We start from the raw sequence: 18,402 nt of genomic DNA, 5'->3' as shown, positions 1-18,402 counted from the left end.
CGGTGAAGGTCGCGGTCACCCCTGGGGTATCCCCTTTTCCAGTGGAAGAAGGGTTGATACCCCCTTTAAGGTAAACTATTCTCTCCTCAGCTCGGTCGTCGGTCAGCTCCGAGAGGGAATCGCCGTGTCCGGATCCGATTGAAGATTGCCAGGTCCGTCGAAGGTTCCGGTACCTGAAGGTGAGGGAGAGCGGCGCCGGGTGAGTACCGACTCTACACCTGCACGGCAGCAGGCACCACCACACGCACCGCAGCCGCACCTCTTACACATGCAGTCAAATATGGACGATCTCGTCCATATTTGCCTGCACTGCTATGGAGGCGGGTGACGGGGGGAGTGAAGAAACTTCTCCACCCGTCACTGCCCCCCCGCCGCCGGGTCGCCTATTGGCCGTATCCGCCATCAGGCAGCTCGGCGGCAGATTGCACAATGTGTAGGGCCCATAAGATTAGGGGAAGCAACAGACAACCCCACGGGAGCGCACCATGCACGATAGCGTGCATACACATGAAACGATTGGTCGTCCAATCGATCGTGAACGCTCCAATCATTGGACAAATCGTTCCTTGCGTATGCATCTTGTAACCTTAAGGCATACCCTCCAACATTTTACACATAAAAACCGGTACAAAATTAGAAAAGGGGGCGTGGCCACGGGTAAAGGGCTTTTCCTATACTTTCAATGGAAGTTTGGAGAGACAAAAATCGTTACAGACCATAAAAAAAGGTACTGTACCTATTAAAGAGGTACAGTTGGAGGGTATGTTAAGGAAATATAGAGTCTATCCACCACAAGATTAGAAATTGGTAAAGGCTGTCTAGCTTCCCTTCATGGAGCACCTGCTGAGCAGCGACAAGGAAGTCGCCAGCAGCTCTTTATAAAATGCCGCATATTCTGGCACCAGATATAGTCCCCTGTAGCTGTCCCGCTCGCAGTCTGGGTCACATGGTTGTGACATCATCAGAGGTCCTGTTGCCCACTTGGATCTAGAGTTTACCTTCCAGAAAGAGGCTTGAGGCGCACACTGTTGTCTTTCGGCTGTACGGTGGCCGGGCAGGCTCTATATAGTACATTACGGAAGCGGGCGCCTCCTTCCTTGTAGGTAAGTGTTTTGTTGCTGAGCATCATGTCTTTATATGTTATTTATTACACAGGACTATCCTTTCTTACATTACAGAACATTGTTTTTATAATCAGCAATGAGTGCTGTTCTTATCTGTAAAGATGAACGGAGCGTTCCCAGCGTCCCCTTCTATTCCTTGTCTGGGTGTTCAGAGTTGCATGTCAGGCGCTGTTCATCGATCAATCAATCACAGGCCAGCTGCTATTGTGTAATCCCGCCTGGCTTGTGTCAGTAATGTGGCAGTGCCAGATAGTGTATCTCTCCTGATCCTGTGTAGGTGTCTGTTATACAGGCACTAGTGTCTTGTGAGAATGAAAGTGCCGGTGTTACATTTGTATGTTTTGTATGGAAAGCCCACATCTCACTGATCTCGAAACACTCTGTCTAAAAAGGACAACAGTAGTTTTTAGGAGACTGGTTACAACTTTTTATTCCTTATATATTGTATTGACTTAGTATATGTGACAAAGTTAGGGGGCTATTTATCAAAGCTTGGAGAGAGAGAGAAAAATGTGAGAGATAAAATACTAACCAGCCAGCTCCAAAATTACGTGTTACATCTGCGTTTGAAAAATGACAGGAGCTGATCTGTTGTTACTTTATCGCTCACAATTTTATCTCTTGCTAAGCTTTGATAAATACCCCTTTAAATGTTAGTTATAATTTTTTAAGGACTGTAAGCAGATAAAGACCAAATAATTGTACAATTTGGCCACACACAGACGTTGCACATATCATATTTTTGTCCCTTCCCCTGGATAAGTGCAAATGTATATTTCTCTATCGTCCTAGTGGATGCTGGGGTTCCTGAAAGGACCATGGGGAATAGCGGCTCCGCAGGAGACAGGGCACAAAAAGTAAAGCTTTTCCAGATCAGGTGGTGTGCACTGGCTCCTCCCCCTATGACCCTCCTCCAGACTCCAGTTAGATTTTTGTGCCCGGCCGAGAAGGGTGCAATCTAGGTGGCTCTCCTAAAGAGCTGCTTAGAAAAAGTTTAGCTAGGTTTTTTATTTTACAGTGATTCCTGCTGGCAACAGGATCACTGCAGCGAGGGACTGAGGGGAGAAGGAGTCAACTCACCTGCGTGCAGGATGGATTGGCTTCTTGGCTACTGGACATCAGCTCCAGAGGGACGATCACAGGTACAGCCTGGATGGTCACCGGAGCCGCGCCGCCGGCCCCCTTGCAGATGCTGAAGTCAGAAGAGGTCCAGAATCGGCGGCTGAAGACTCCTGCAGTCTTCTAAAGGTAGCGCACAGCACTGCAGCTGTGCGCCATTTTCCTCTCAGCACACTTCACACGCAGTCACTGAGGGTGCAGGGCGCTGGGGGGGGGCGCCCTGGGAGGCAAATGTAACCTATATAAAGGCTAAAAATACCTCACATATAGCCCCCAGAGGCTATATGGAGATATTTAACCCCTGCCTGGATTCACTAAATAGCGGGAGACGAGCCCGCCGGAAAAGGGGCGGGGCCTATCTCCTCAGCACACGGCGCCATTTCCTCTCACAGCTCCGCTGGTCAGGACGGCTCCCAAGTCTCTCCCCTGCACTGCACTACAGAAACAGGGTAAAACAGAGAGGGGGGGGCAAATTTATGGCGATATTTTGATATAACAAAGCAGCTATAAGGGAGCACTTATTATAAGGCTATCCCTGATATATATATAGCGCTTTTGGTGTGTGCTGGCAAACTCTCCCTCTGTCTCCCCAAAGGGCTAGTGGGTCCTGTCTTCGTTAGGAGCATTCCCTGTGTGTCTGCTGTGTGTCGGTACGTGTGTGTCGACATGTATGAGGACGATATTGGTGTGGAGGCGGAGCAATTGCCAAATATGAGGATGTCACCCCCTAGGGAGTCGACACCAGAATGGATGCCTTTATTTATGGAACTACGGGATAGTGTCAACACGCTAAAGCAGTCGTTTGACGACATGAGGCGGCCGGACAATCAATTAGTGCCTGTCCAGGCGACTCAAACACCGTCAGGGGCTGTGAAACGCCCTTTGCCTCAGTCGGTCGACACAGACCCAGACACAGGCACTGACTCCAGTGGTGACGGTGACGAATCAACCGTATTTTCCAGTAGGGCCACACGTTATATGATTTTGGCAATGAAGGAGGCGTTACATTTAGCTGATACTACAGGTACCACTAAACAGGGTATTATGTGGGGTGTGAAAAAACTACCTATAGTTTTTCCTGAATCAGAAGAATTAAATGACGTGTGTAATGAAGCGTGGGTTGCCCCTGATAAAAAGCTGATAATTTCAAAGAAATTATTGGCATTATACCCTTTCCCGCCAGAGGTTAGGGAGCGCTGGGAAACACCTCCTAGGGTGGACAAGGCGCTAACACGCTTATCTAAACAAGTGGCGTTACCCTCTCCTGAGACGGCCGCACTTAAAGATCCATCAGATAGGAGGATGGAAAATATCCAAAAAAGTATATACACACATGCAGGTGTTATACTACGACCAGCTGTAGCGACTGCCTGGATGGGCAGTGCTGGGGTAGTTTGGTCAGAGTCCCTGATTGAAAATATTGATACCCTGGACAGGGACAATATTTTACTGTCGTTAGAACAAATAAAGGATGCATTTCTTTATATGCGTGATGCACAGAGGGATATCTGCACACTGGCATCACGGGTAAGTGCTATGTCCATTTCGGCCAGAAGAGCTTTATGGACGCGACAGTGGACAGGCGATGCGGATTCAAAACGGCATATGGAAGTTTTGCCGTATAAAGGGGAGGAGTTATTTGGAGTCGGTCTATCAGATTTGGTGGCCACGGCTACAGCCGGGAAATCCACCTTTCTACCTCAAGTCACTCCCCAACAGAAAAAGGCACCGACTTTTCAACCGCAGCCCTTTCGTTCCTTTAAAAATAAGAGAGCAAAGGGCTATTCATAATGCCACGAGGCAGAGGTCGAGGGAAGAGACAACAACACGCAGCTCCTTCCCAGGAACAGAAGCCCTCCCCGGCTTCTACAAAAGCCTCAGCATGACGCTGGGGCTTCTCAAGCGGACTCGGGGACGGTGGGCGGTCGTCTCAAAAATTACAGCGCGCAGTGGGCTCACTCGCAGGTAGATCCCTGGATCCTGCAGATAATATCTCAAGGGTACAGGTTGGAATTAGAGACAGATCCACCTCGCCGTTTCCTGAAGTCTGCTTTACCAACGTCCCCCTCCGAAAGGGAGACGGTTTTGGAAGCCATTCACAAGCTGTACTCTCAGCAGGTGATAGTCAAGGTACCTCTTCTACAACAAGGGAAGGGGTATTATTCCACTCTTTTTGTGGTACCGAAGCCGGATGGCTCGGTAAGGCCTATTCTAAATCTGAAGTCCTTGAACCTGTACATAAAGAAGTTCAAGTTCAAGATGGAGTCACTCAGAGCAGTGATAGCGAACCTGGAAGAGGGGGACTTTATGGTATCCTTGGACATCAAGGATGCGTATCTCCACGTTCCAATTTACCCCTCACACCAGGGGTACCTCAGGTTCGTTGTACAAAACTGTCACTATCAGTTTCAGACGCTGCCGTTCGGATTGTCCACGGCACATCGGATCTTTACAAAGGTAATGGCCGAGATGATGATTCTTCTTCGAAGAAAAGGCATATTAATTATCCCATACTTGGACGATCTCCTAATAAGGGCGAGGTCCAGAGAACAGCTAGAGATGGGATTAGCACTGTCTCAAGAAGTGCTAAAACAGCACGGGTGGATTCTGAATATTCCAAAATCCCAGTTAATGCCGACAACTCGGCTGCTGTTCCTAGGGATGATTCTGGACACGGTTCAGAAAAAGGTTTTTCTCCCGGAGGAAAAAGCCAAGGAGTTATCCGAGCTTGTCAGGAACCTCCTAAAACCAGGAAAGGTGTCTGTACATCAATGCACAAGAGTCCTGGGAAAAATGGTGGCTTCTTACGAAGCAATTCCATTCGGCGGATTCCACGCAAGAATTTTCCAAAGGGATCTGTTGGACAAATGGTCAGGGTCGCATCTTCAGATGCACCTACGGATAACCCTGTCTCCAAGGACAAGGGTGTCTCTTCTGTGGTGGTTGCAGAGTCCTCATCTATTGGAGGGCCGCAGATTCGGCATACAGGATTGGATCCTGGTGACCACGGACGCCAGCCTGAGAGGCTGGGGAGCAGTCACACAAGGAAGAAACTTCCAGGGAGTATGGACGAGTCTGGAAACGTCTCTTCACATAAACATTCTGGAACTAAGAGCAATATACAATGCTCTAAGCCAGGCAGAACCTCTGCTTCAGGGAAAACCGGTGTTGATCCAGTCGGACAACATCACGGCAGTCGCCCATGTGAACAGACAGGGCGGCACAAGAAGCAGGAGTGCAATGGCAGAAGCTGCAAGGATTCTTCGCTGGGCAGAGAATCATGTGATAGCACTGTCAGCAGTGTTCATCCCGGGAGTGGACAACTGGGAAGCAGACTTCCTCAGCAGACACGATCTTCACCCGGGAGAGTGGGGACTTCATCCAGAAGTCTTCCACATGCTGGTAACCCGTTGGGAAAGACCAATGGTGGACATGATGGCGTCTCGCCTCAACAAAAAACTGGACAGGTATTGCGCCAGGTCAAGAGATCCGCAGGCAATAGCTGTGGACGCGCTGGTAACGCCTTGGGTGTACCAGTCGGTGTATGTGTTTCCTCCTCTGCCTCTCATACCAAAAGTATTGAGAATTATACGGCAAAGAGGCGTAAGAACGATACTAGTGGTTCCGGATTGGCCAAGAAGGACTTGGTACCCGGAACTTCAAGAGATGATCACGGAAGATCCGTGGCCTCTACCTCTAAGGAGGGACTTGCTTCAGCAGGGTCCCTGTCTGTTTCAAGACTTACCGCGGCTGCGTTTGACGGCATGGCGGTTGAACGCCGGATCCTAAAGGAAAAAGGCATGCCGGAAGAAGTCATTCCTACTTTGATTAAAGCAAGGAAGGAAGTAACCGTGCAACATTATCACCGAATTTGGCGAAAATATGTTGCGTGGTGCGAAGATCGGAGTGCTCCGACGGAGGAATTTCAACTGGGTCGATTCCTACATTTCCTGCAATCAGGATTGTCTATGGGTCTCAAATTGGGATCTATTAAGGTTCAAATTTCGGCCCTGTCGATTTTCTTTCAAAAAGAATTGGCTTCAGTCCCTGAAGTCCAGACCTTTGTTAAGGGAGTGCTGCATATACAGCCTCCTGTGGTGCCTCCAGTGGCACCGTGGGATCTCAATGTGGTTTTGGACTTTCTAAAATCTCATTGGTTTGAACCACTAAAAAAGGTGGATTTGAAATATCTCACTTGGAAAGTGACCATGCTTCTAGCCCTGGCTTCTGCCAGGAGAGTATCAGAATTGGCAGCTTTATCTTACAAAAGCCCATATCTGATTTTCCATTCGGACAGGGCAGAACTGCGGACTCGTCCGCATTTTCTCCCTAAGGTGGTGTCAGCATTTCATCTGAACCAGCCTATTGTAGTGCCTGCGGCTACAAGTGACTTGGAGGACTCCAAGTTACTGGACGTTGTCAGAGCATTAAAAATATATATTGCAAGGACAGCTGGAGTCAGAAAATCTGACTCGTTGTTTATATTGTATGCACCCAACAAGATGGGTGCTCCTGCGTCTAAGCAGACGATTGCTCGTTGGATCTGTAGCACAATCCAACTTGCACATTCTGTGGCAGGCCTGCCACAGCCTAAATCTGTAAAGGCCCACTCCACAAGGAAGGTGGGCTCATCTTGGGCGGCTGCCCGAGGGGTCTCGGCATTACAACTTTGCCGAGCAGCTACGTGGTCAGGGGAGAACACGTTTGTAAAATTTTACAAATTTGATACTCTGGCTAAGGAGGACCTGGAGTTCTCTCATTCGGTGCTGCAGAGTCATCCGCACTCTCCCGCCCGTTTGGGAGCTTTGGTATAATCCCCATGGTCCTTTCAGGAACCCCAGCATCCACTAGGACGATAGAGAAAATAAGATTTTACTTACCGATAAATCTATTTCTCGGAGTCCGTAGTGGATGCTGGGCGCCCATCCCAAGTGCGGATTATCTGCATAAAGTGTACATAGTTATTGTTAACTAATTCGGGTTATTGTTGAAGGAAGCCATCTTTCAGAGGCTCCGCTGTTATCATACTGTTAACTGGGTTTAGATCACAGGTTGTACGGTGTGATTGGTGTGGCTGGTATGAGTCTTACCCGGGATTCAAAATCCTCCCTTATTGTGTACGCTCGTCCGGGCACAGTACCTAACTGGAGTCTGGAGGAGGGTCATAGGGGGAGGAGCCAGTGCACACCACCTGATCTGGAAAAGCTTTACTTTTTGTGCCCTGTCTCCTGCGGAGCCGCTATTCCCCATGGTCCTTTCAGGAACCCCAGCATCCACTACGGACTCCGAGAAATAGATTTATCGGTAAGTAAAATCTTATTTTAAATGTATAAGACTATAAGTACGTTTATTCATATGCAAGTTAAGCAATCAAAGCCGGTACCTCATTGCTAGCATTCTGCTCTGTTTCATGTTGTAATGATGGCTGCCTTTGACTTTAATCACTATTACCCCTTTTCCACTGCCGCCATAACCTGGGTTTTTCCTGGGTTAAACCGGGTCGTGGCTCAGTGTAAAAGGTTCCTTTAAAAATAACCCAGGAATCCAACACCTGATAGCTACCAGGGTCGGACCTGGGAAAGTGCGCGGTGTAAACAGTGACCAGGGTTATCTGACCAGGTTATGCTTAAATGCTGCTGATTGGCTGTGTATGTAGAGGTCCGCCTCTAGGAAGTGTTTGGGAGTGACATGCAGGGCAGACACAGGTTCAGTGTAAACCTGGGAATTACTTGTGTCCAATATCAGTGTAAACAGGGCCTGACCTGGGTTAGTACCCTGTCTAGAAACCCGAGTCGGACTTGGGTTTTTGGTGGAAAAGTGGTATTACATACCCTCCAACATGACCCGCCCCACTAGGTACAAAATGCTCTGTTTCTGGACTTTCCTCTTAATTTATTATTGCCATCACCTGTGAAGAAACAGCTTTCTTATCATTTAACTAGTTCAACACAGGTGATGGCAATCATAAATTAAGAGGGAAGTCCAGAAACAGAGCATTTTGTACCTAGTGGGGCGGGTCATATTGGAGGGTCTGGTATTATAAATGCTTTGTAATTTTGTATCAGACCGTCTTTACCCTCTGTTATCCATTTTGAAAAATATTCAACCATTTCCTTTTTCAACCATACACAACACATACACAAGAGATATATTTATGATGGAACCAGGCAAGTTGAAAAAAAGCTAAGATTGCACAATTAATGTATGACGGTATTATTTTCACAGGCACACATTAATCCCTCCTTCCCAATCTTTTTAAATGCTGATGCAGAACAATTAATTAATGTTATTCCCAAATTACACATCATGCTATGGATTATACGGAAAAGAGAAAGAAACTGGATTTGGTCGGGTGCACTCCGTCCCCTTGTTTTAGTTATTATTAAAATACTTTTATTGATTTCAATTTGAAAAGCAGGTATCCACAAGACACTCCAATTGTTAGCCTGTACGGCTTAGAATTTTTATATTTTGACATGTTTTTATGTGTTTCTAATTATACTATAATAGGCTAAATGAGCAAAGTACAAAATAAAAGTGAGAAGAAAAAAGTGTGAAAGAAATATATATGTGAATAAAGATAATTAAAATTATTCCATTGTTTGCAACATCTAGGAACAGAGCATCAAACTGTTACTTTGTATCAGCTACAGCCTCTACAATTTCTTTGGCTTGTAGCTGGTATGTGTAATAGCCAGTGAAGGCAATACTGTGCTGAGCCTTGCTAATGATAGATCTGTGGCTTGGTAATTCAACCCTGCAGCTTGTATGCAATATTAAATTACGATGACTGTAACAAATCCATCTACATAGATTTAATTGTACTTGGGATTATAGTTCCCATACATATGTAATTTAGTTTTCATAAAGTGACAATAATTATATGCATATACCCCTGCCACTGCAGGTCATCTACAGATGGTCCCAATTTAAAATAGTTTCATATTGAGTTATTTTAATGGCATGTATTCATTTTTCTGTATAATGTATTAGAATAATATCCAGCTTTTAAAACTTAGTTAAATAAATATATTAATTACATTTACAAATTACCATAGCATTAGGCTTACCATACTATCCTTTTAAACCGTGATACATATGAATTACACAGGTTGTGTGGCTGATTAAAACCAGGTGAAATGCATGCAAAGTCAGCTAGCCACAGAACCTGTGTAATTCATCAGTGTCCCAGTTTAAAGGGATAGTATGGTAATCCTACTTATTTTAGTACTGATTATTTTACTCTCCTTTGTTTGTCCCTAACATTCTTTTATTTTACATGTCAGCTGAACCTTGTGGTCTCTCTAGTCTCATGACTTGGGTAGAATTTCAGGACTCTGAGTCACTCACAGTCTTTAGGCACATTTAACTTATAAAAAGCTATTTGTTCAATAAACCAATGTTATATATGGCTGTATGAGTAATGGAAAGTAATTCAACCCACAAAAAGAGCCAAAACCATTCTTACACTGGCAGCTGCAGAATGGAACTTTGTTCTTTAATATCATTCACAGATCACTGAACTCCTACTGCTTTCAGTGTGGTTAGCATGGCTTCATTCATCACAGACTGAGATAATTCTAGGATATATACTGTAGACCTCACTTTTATGCATGGATCTGGGGTAAAATTTGGGTATGCTGTTATATTACAGGCTGTTGGGATTCCAGCGGTCAGGATACAGACTCCGGAATCCCGACACTCGGGGATATGCTGACGGTCAGAATCCCGACCCAGGCCCGGTATTCCCACTTGGGTGTTGGTCCATGCCACCACCCAAGAGGGAATATAATAGTGTGACGACCGAAGGAAGCCACCTGGGCCCAAAGTGTGGTGAGTGCAGCAAGCCCATGAGGGGACATGCTGTGTTCACTGCTGTCGGGTTCCCAGTATAGATTTCGTGACCTCCGGGATCCCATACCTATCCCAATATTTGTTATGTAAAGAGAAACTTCACATCTACAAATCCTATCCCCTGGTACATCTAGGTGCACAATATCAATTGAGATAGTTTTACAGCATTTGGGAGGGTTTGTGTAAAAGCCTATCTACACTTAATGGACACAAAAATCCTGATCCACATAAAATTCACGCACACTTCCATATTTTCACAAAAAGGTGTATCAACAGTAAATTTGCACCAGATGTTGGATCCACATAAAAGAACAAATGCACACTAAGTTCACCTAAACACCCCTAAATCTGTGCTAAATTCACACAAAAGGCTGGATACACATTAAGGGTTAAAATTCTTAATATGTGTAGTGTTCCCCGATAATAAGGATTCTTTATTGCCACAGTCTGTGGAAATGAGGAATCTTTACATGGGCATCCCTGATCACAGGACTCTCTGCTTTGGCCAGCTGCGCATGCCTTGATGGTAGCAAGATCGGGATCCTACGGATTCCTCTCCCAATAATTTATGTGAATATAGTCCACCAGCTACAATGGGCTGACGCCGTCTTTAGCTTTCGTTGGTAAATCTGAGAGCCTTGCAGCCCCATAGAAAGCTGTAGTGGGCTCTCTGCATATTTCAGAGATATCTGCTGCGGTACCATGGTACATTCAAGGGATACTTAGCAGGTACACCTTGAAAGCAGGCATTTCTCCGGCTGGGTCCACAGGTTATCCACAGGATAACAATAGGATATGATGGAGCGACAGCGGATTGGCACCAAACGATCACAAGCTTTCAGGCCTCCCTGGATGCAACGGGCTCGTCCATATATCCCCGCCCACTGGCTCAGTCAAATAATTTTTTTTGTTTGGTGCGGCAGGAAGTTGGACCATGGTCACAGGGCTGCTGTGTTTGGCAGCCCCAAGCCTTTTTATTTTTATAATCTTACTACATTTGTTTTTTGAGTGATCTTTCCTAACAGCGTCTTACATGCATATTGGAAAGAGTCGCTCCAACAACTCTCCGCCGGGTCGCAACAACGCTTACCCATGGTACAAGTGCTGTCTCGACTGGCGTCTGTGTCGGATATACTAGTAGGTCCAGCAGACGTTACCAGGCTGTGGCCGGAGCACAGGGAGAAGGTAAGGCATCTGTTCCGCTTAGAAGGGGAATACGGACACAGCTGCACTATTTGTGGGGAGACTACCAAACAGTAGCTGGCGCGCCGCCACCATGGGTGCTCCAGCGCTAGGCCTTAGGGATCATAAGCACCAGGAGTAGTATGAGGCTGAGATCCCTAGGGTTGATGTCAGCGGTGGGGAGTTGGATGCTTTCCTGGTCACCCCTCCCCCCAGTTCATGACCAGTTACCGTGCATCTCCCGCCATGAACTGATTGCCTCACTTACGTCTAAAACGCTACCACGAGGGGACTCGGTCGCAGCATAGGCCTCTGGATCTGTATGCACTAAGTTTACCGCTAAAAGATCGGGTCGCAGACGGGTGCGTCTGCATAGACTGGCGTTCACTGAGCGTCTGTGTCCATTAAAAAGTTACTGGAGCGGCAGTGTACACTAGTAGCGTCTGGATCCACTCAGCGTCCACGAACGGATTGATCGATCCTGGAAGTGGGGTGAGTCTCCCTGTATGCCACGCTACAGAGTAAGGGTTATACAGCACTAGATTTCTATCTACTTTTGTTAGTATGAATAGATAACTTTAGTGCCTATTGCATATGAGTCTGTGTACATTACTGTGGTTTTATTCGCAATGTGTCTGAATACGTTAAATAACTGTATAGAACAGAATGCAGTAATATGTACTCCTACATACTTGAAATGTGTTCGTAGTTGATAATATGCTCATATTACTAATATATAACATGTGACTGACTGCTAGTGTGATTGCTGACTTTATATATGTTTGTCATTGTTTCTTTTGAGCCTCAATGCTGGTGCTTGGGTTAGGGGTCAGATTGATATCACTTTAATACAGTAAAGTGATTACAGTCATAGATTGTGTAGTATACTGTGAAAAGCTGATGATTTATCATGTCTAAGAGCGGCAAAAGTGACAAGGTTACTATAACAGTAACACCAACACTTATAACATGTTTATCCTCTAGAGGAGTCAGCAGAGCCAATAATTAAAACTAAAGCACCTGTGTTTAAACGTCCCAAAACAGTTAGGGTTCAGTTTCCAGGGTCAGAAGAACTCACGGAAATGATGGAGGAAGCTTGGGCTACACCCAACAAAAAATATAGAATTCCAAAGAAATGGGATTCCTATTACCCTTTTCCAACTGGGGACTGTTTAAAAAGAGAAGTGCCTCCTAAAGTAGATACGCACGTCATTTGATTAGTGCGAAAATCTATTTTGCCTTTACCATCAACATCATTAAATGATGTCACAGACAGAAGAGTAGATGGGTTTTTTGAAAAAAAAAAAAAATTCTCTGTCAGGGGCTATGGCCTCGGCCTGGATGGCAAAGGTGGTAGCTGAGTGGGCTGACGAACTGGAAAACGGGTTTTCAGCACCTACTAGGGAACAGGAATCCCATATAGCTCATATTAAACAAGCTGCGTTATTTTTAGAAGAAGCAGCAATAGATATGGGTACGATTGCTTCCAAAGCATCAGCATTAACGATGGCTGGTCGCAAAGCAATTTGGCTGCGTACATGGAAAGCTAATTTAGAATCCAAGAAGGTTCTGGAAGCTTTGCCTTTTGTTGGGAACATTCTCTTTAGTAAGGAATTGACATATTCTGGAGTCAGAAGGCGAATCCAAGAAGGTCAGGTTTCCTGCCAATTATAACCCTAGGCCTAAGGGTTCGGGGTTTCGGCCGTTTTGGTGGCAAATTAAAAACAAAAGGCAAAAATTATTCTAAGCAGACCCAGTACAATAAGTCTGGTAAAGCAAAGAAGCAATAGGCCAGCTTCTAAACCAGAAAAGAAACAATCAGACTGATGGTGTGGGCCTCCACCTGGGGGACCCCAAGGTAGGGGGCCAACTTCTTCAGTTTGCACACATATGGCATCAGTCGACGACAGATGATTGGGTGCAAGAAGTGGTATCTCTGGGTTGTTTTCCCTTTCAAGAAGCTGCCACCTCGAAGGTTTTTTTGCACCAGCCTGTCTCGTATAGAGGCGAAGGCCAGAGCACTGCAAGAAGCAGTTCAGAAATTGCTTCAGTCCGGGGTAATTATTCCAGTACCCCCGGCACAACGGGGGCAGGGTTTTTACTCCAATCTTTTTTTGGTTCAGAAGCCAAACGGGTCATTCCGGCCAATTCTCAATCTCAAAATGTTAAACAAATACATTTGGGTCCCAAGGTTCCACATGGAGACATTACGCTCCATAGTTTTGGCCATGGAACCAGGGGATTACATGGTATCTCTGGATATGCAGGATTCTTACCTGCATGTGCCTATAGCATTGTCCCATCAGTGTTATCTCAGGTTTGCCATCCTCCAGCAACATTTTCAGTTCCAGGCCTTACCCTTTGGGCTAGCCACAGCCCCCAGAGTATTTACCAAGATCATGGTGGTTATGGCAGATTATCTCCGCAAGCAGGGGATAAGGATTTTTCCATACCTCGACGATCTTTTAATTCTGGCACAATCCCAGGAATTGCTCTTGAGCCATCTCCAACAGACAATACATTGTCTACAGAAACACGGATGGCTCATAAATTGGGCAAAGTCGTCTCTGATTCTGTCACAGCGGATGATTCACTTGGGGACTGTATTGGATTCAAGTCTGCAGAAAATATTTTTACCTCAGGAAAAGATATCCAAGGGGCAGTTAATGACTCAGGAATTAATACACAGTCAGACAATATCAATTCACGCAGCAATGCGAGTGATGGGGTTGATGGTGTCAACATTCAACATGGTGGAATATGCACAATTCCACTCAAGACCTCTGCAGCAGCTGATTCTGACCAGATGGAATGGAATACATCAGACAATAAAGAAACAAATGATGGTTCTTCCAGTAAAGGTAAAAAGGTCATTAGCCTGGTGGCTACAGACATCCCATCTAGACAAGGGAAGACCCTTTTGGATATCAGATTGGGAGATCCTAACAACGGATGCCAGTCTACAGGGCTGGGGAGCAGTGTCCGGAAGACTATATGGTTCCAAGGACAATGGACCATAGAAGAAAGTCGCCTGCCAATAAACCTGTTGGAACTCCGGGCCATATACATGGCACTGATTCAGGCAAAGGACATTCTGCAAGGAAAACCAGTCCAGATCCGTTCAGACAATGCAACGGCAGTAGCGTACCTCAACCATCAGGGAGGAACTTGCAGCCAAAAAGCAATGAAGGAGGTAAGTCACATACTAAGGTGGGCAGAACTCCATCTTCCAGCATTGTCCACAGTGTTTGTTCCAGGAGTCCTAAACTGGGCAGCGGACTTTCTCAGTCGTCACACCAAGCAATCGAATGGGCTCTATACCCGGAGGTCTTTTAGACTCTAGTAGACAAGTGGGGGGTTGCCAGAGATAGACCTCATGGCATCCCGTCTGAACAACAAAGTTCCTGCATACGGGTCAAGAACAAAGGACCCTGGATCGATCCTTGTGGATGCACTGTCAGTGAAATGGGACTTTCATCTGGCATACCTGTTTCCTCCAATCTCCCTGCTACCCAGGGTAGTGAGGAAAATAAAGCAAGCAAAGGGTGCAGTGATTCTGATCGCTCCGTCTTGGCCCAGAAGGCATTGGTACATAGATCTGCAGAGGATGTCGTTGGATGTTCCAATTCTGCTCCCTTAACGTCCAGATCTACTGATACAGGGTCCTTGTTATCACAGGCATCCTGATCGGCTGTCTTTGATGGCGTGGCTGTGGAAACCTCTATCTTGAAGTCAAGAGGATTCTCACAACAGGTAATTCAAACTATGCTCAGAGCAAGGAAACCCTCCTCAGCTCGCATTCATTACCGGATATGGCAAGCTTATATTCATTGGTGCAGTGAAAGTAGTATGGATCCAAAATCTTTCAGAGTATCATAGTTGCATAGTTACATAGTCGGTGAGGTTGAAGAGAGGCAAAATGACCATCGGGTTCAACCTGTATTCTGCGTTAATCTGTTCATATTATACTGTGCATGCCGAAGTAATGGTTTAGTACCGATTTACAGCAATGATTCCAACCACTCCCAGAATATTAATGTCAATATGCTAAATGTTAAAGCCCTTGATACGTTTTCCTGTTAGAAATTTGTCCAATCCGTTTTTAAATGCAATTACAGAGTCTACCATTACTACCTTCTCCGGCAGTGAGTTCCAAATCTTTATTCCCCTTACGGAGAAGAACCCTTTCCTACGTTGTGTACAGAATTTTCTCTCTTCTAGCCTCAGTGAGTGCCCACACGTCTTATACAGAGTTCTTTTAATAAACAAATCCGCTGCTAACTCCTTGTAATGACCCTTTACATATTTGAAGATATTAATAATGTCTCCTCTTAGTCTCCTCTTTTCTAGTTAATACATGTTTAATTTAGTAAGCCTCTCCTCATATTCCAGTGTCTCTAACCCTTTAATCCATTTAATAGCTCGTCTTTGATCTCTTTCTAGTTCCCCGATATCCTTTTTGTAATATGGGGCCCAGAACTGAATGCAATATTCCAGGTGTGGGCGTAACACTGATTTGTCCAACGGCAGAATTACATCCTCATCCCTGGTCTTAATGCCCCGTTTAATGCACGCAAGCACTTTACTTGCCTACTTTGCTGCAGTTTGGCATTGTGTACTGTTACTAAGCCTATGGTCTATGAGCACCCCCAAATCTTTTTCCACCATAGTTACCCCTAGATTTTCTCCATCTAGAGTGTAGGATGCAAGTGTGTTTTTTGTCCCAAAATGCATAACTTTGCATTTTTCTATGTTGAATCTCATTTTCCATTTAGATGCCCAGAATTCCAGTTTAACTAAGTCATTCTGTAGAGACTCCACATCGGTTTCTGGGTTAATTACCTTACACAGTTTAGTGTCGTCTGCAAAGATTGACACTGTGCTTTCCAGGCCTATTCCTAGATCATTGATAAATATAATGAACAGCAGTGGGCCAAGAACGGACCCTTGTGGCATTCCGCTGACTACTGTTGCCCAGCTGGAGAACATCCCGTTGACCACTACTCGTTGTACCCTGTTATCCAGCCAATTACCTATCCGTGTCCAAATATTATTTCCTTGGCCAAGTTCCCTTAATTTGTGGACCAGTCTCCTATGTGGCACTGTATCGAAAGTTTTTGCAAAATCGAAGTAAACCACGTCCACTGCTTTTCCATGGTCAAGATTCTTGCTCACTTCCTCGTAGAAGCTAATTAAGTTGGTTTGACATGATCTGTTCCTTACAAACCCATGCTGACTTTTAGTAATAAACTTAGATGCCTGTAGGTGCTCCTCTATGCTATCCCTCAAAATGCCTTCCAATATTTTACCCACTATTGAGGTTAAACTAACTGGTCTATAGTTTCCAGGATTATTTTTAGTTCCCTTTTTAAATAAAGGCACTACCTCAGCTATGCACCAATTCTTTGGTACCATGCCTGATCTAATCGAACTATTGAAAATCAGGTATAGGGGTTTTGCTAGCTGTGTCCTAAGATCCATAATAACCCTAGGATGAAAACCGTCTGGGCCTGGTGATTTATTAATCTTTATCTTGCTTAGTCTCTCCAGGACTACTTCCTCACTTAAACAGGTATCTAGCCAAGAGTCATTACCTTCATTATCCAGAATCTTAGATTTCCTTCAGGCAGGAATGGATAAGGGGTTGAAGGTGGCTTCCTTGAGAGTTCAAGTATCGGCATTAACTGTATGGTTCCAAAAGAAAATTGCCACTTTACAGGCGTACTTTTTCCAGGGAATGCTGCGTATTCAACCACCCTTTGTTCCTCTTGCAGTACCTTGGGATTTAAGTCTGGTCCTCAAAGCCCTTCAGGGTGCTCCATTTGAACCACTTAATAAAGTGGATCTTAAATGGTTGACAGCTAAAGTACTCTTTCTACTGACTATGACATCAGCTAGAGGAGTATCAGATTTAGGAGCGTTGTCATGTAAGTTTCCTTTTTTGATTTTTTTATCCAGATAAAGCAGTTCTCAGAACTAGGTCTGGTTATCTTCCTAAGGTAGTATCTAAATTCCACCTTAACGAAGAAATTGTAGTCCCGGCTTTTCAGGTATCGGGACTTTCTGCAGGAGAAGCGTCGCTGGACGTGGTCCGTGCATTAAGGATCTACGTGGATCTTACCAGTGCCAACAGAAAGACAGATTCTCTCTTCATCCTCTACGGATTTCACAAGAGGGGTTGGCCTGCTACTAAACAGACGCTAGCAAGATGGCTTCGAATGACTATTTCAGAAGCATATTCTCGAGCTGATCTCCTTGTTCCGGCTAATGTCTCTGCTCATTCTACACGTAAGGTAGGTCCTTCATGGGCTGCACAACATGGTGCTTCAGCAGAGCAGATATGTAAGGCAGCCACATGGTCTTCCATTAACACATTCATTAGACATTATGCCTTGGATACTTTTGCCTCTCATGACGCTGAATTCGGGCGTAAGGTTCTCCTGTCCAATCAGGAGCGTCCCCACCACTAAAAATTGCTTTGGGAAATCCCATTGTTATCCTGTGGATAACCTGTGGACACAGCCGGAGAAATATACGTTATGGTAAGAACTTACCATTGATAACAGTATTTCTCCTATGTCCACAGGGATCCCACCCTGACGCACCTGATTTGAGAATCTTTATACTCACTAACCTCTTCCTCTTGCATGGAAGGGTATGTATGTGTGTTCTTCTCACCTGAATAGGGTTGTACATAAAGCTCCTGCCTAAATGCTTTGGAATACAACTGATTTGACTGAGCCAGTGTCTTTGAAGGAGGGCTGTGTTCTTTAAAATGGGGGTGGGGGGGTCATTTCCATTTTCTAGGAGGGGAGAGCCAAGGGTCTGTGAATCGCCATGCAGACCTCTTGGCCCCCGCTTCCGTTGGCCGGCTGCACAAGCTGAGGCTTACTCAGCTGGCTTATTGCTGGAACGGGTGGTCTTCAGTATGCCGACTGTCCGGATCCCGGCGCACAGTATACCAGCGCCGGAATACCGACAGCCGGCATACCGATAGATTTTCTCCCTCGTGGGGGTCCATGACCCCCCCTGGAGTGCCCGCAGCGTGGTGAGCGCAGTGAGCCCGCATGGGGCTCATTTGCGCTCGCCACGCTGTTGGTATGCCGGCGGTCGGGCTCCCGGC

At 45.6% G+C, this 18,402-nt stretch overlaps 1 protein-coding gene across 3 annotated transcripts in view; it reads left to right on the top strand.

Moving 5' to 3' along the window:
- The first annotated feature begins 940 nt into the window (after nt 1-940).
- The window catches only part of PSEN2 (presenilin 2), a 110,225-nt gene continuing 92,763 nt past the window's right edge, over nt 941-18,402 (top strand). The window contains exon 1 of one of the 3 annotated variants that reach the window (XM_063917780.1): nt 941-1,103. The gene's annotated coding sequence lies outside the window, so the exon portion shown is untranslated. The remainder of the gene's footprint in view (nt 1,104-18,402) is intronic. The other 2 variants (XM_063917779.1, XM_063917778.1) reach the window with 2 other exon arrangements.

This window comes from Pseudophryne corroboree, chromosome 4 (assembly GCF_028390025.1).
Source record: "Pseudophryne corroboree isolate aPseCor3 chromosome 4, aPseCor3.hap2, whole genome shotgun sequence".
Lineage (NCBI taxonomy): Eukaryota > Metazoa > Chordata > Amphibia > Anura > Myobatrachidae > Pseudophryne > Pseudophryne corroboree.
This window is presented reverse-complemented; position numbering and strand designations above follow the sequence as displayed.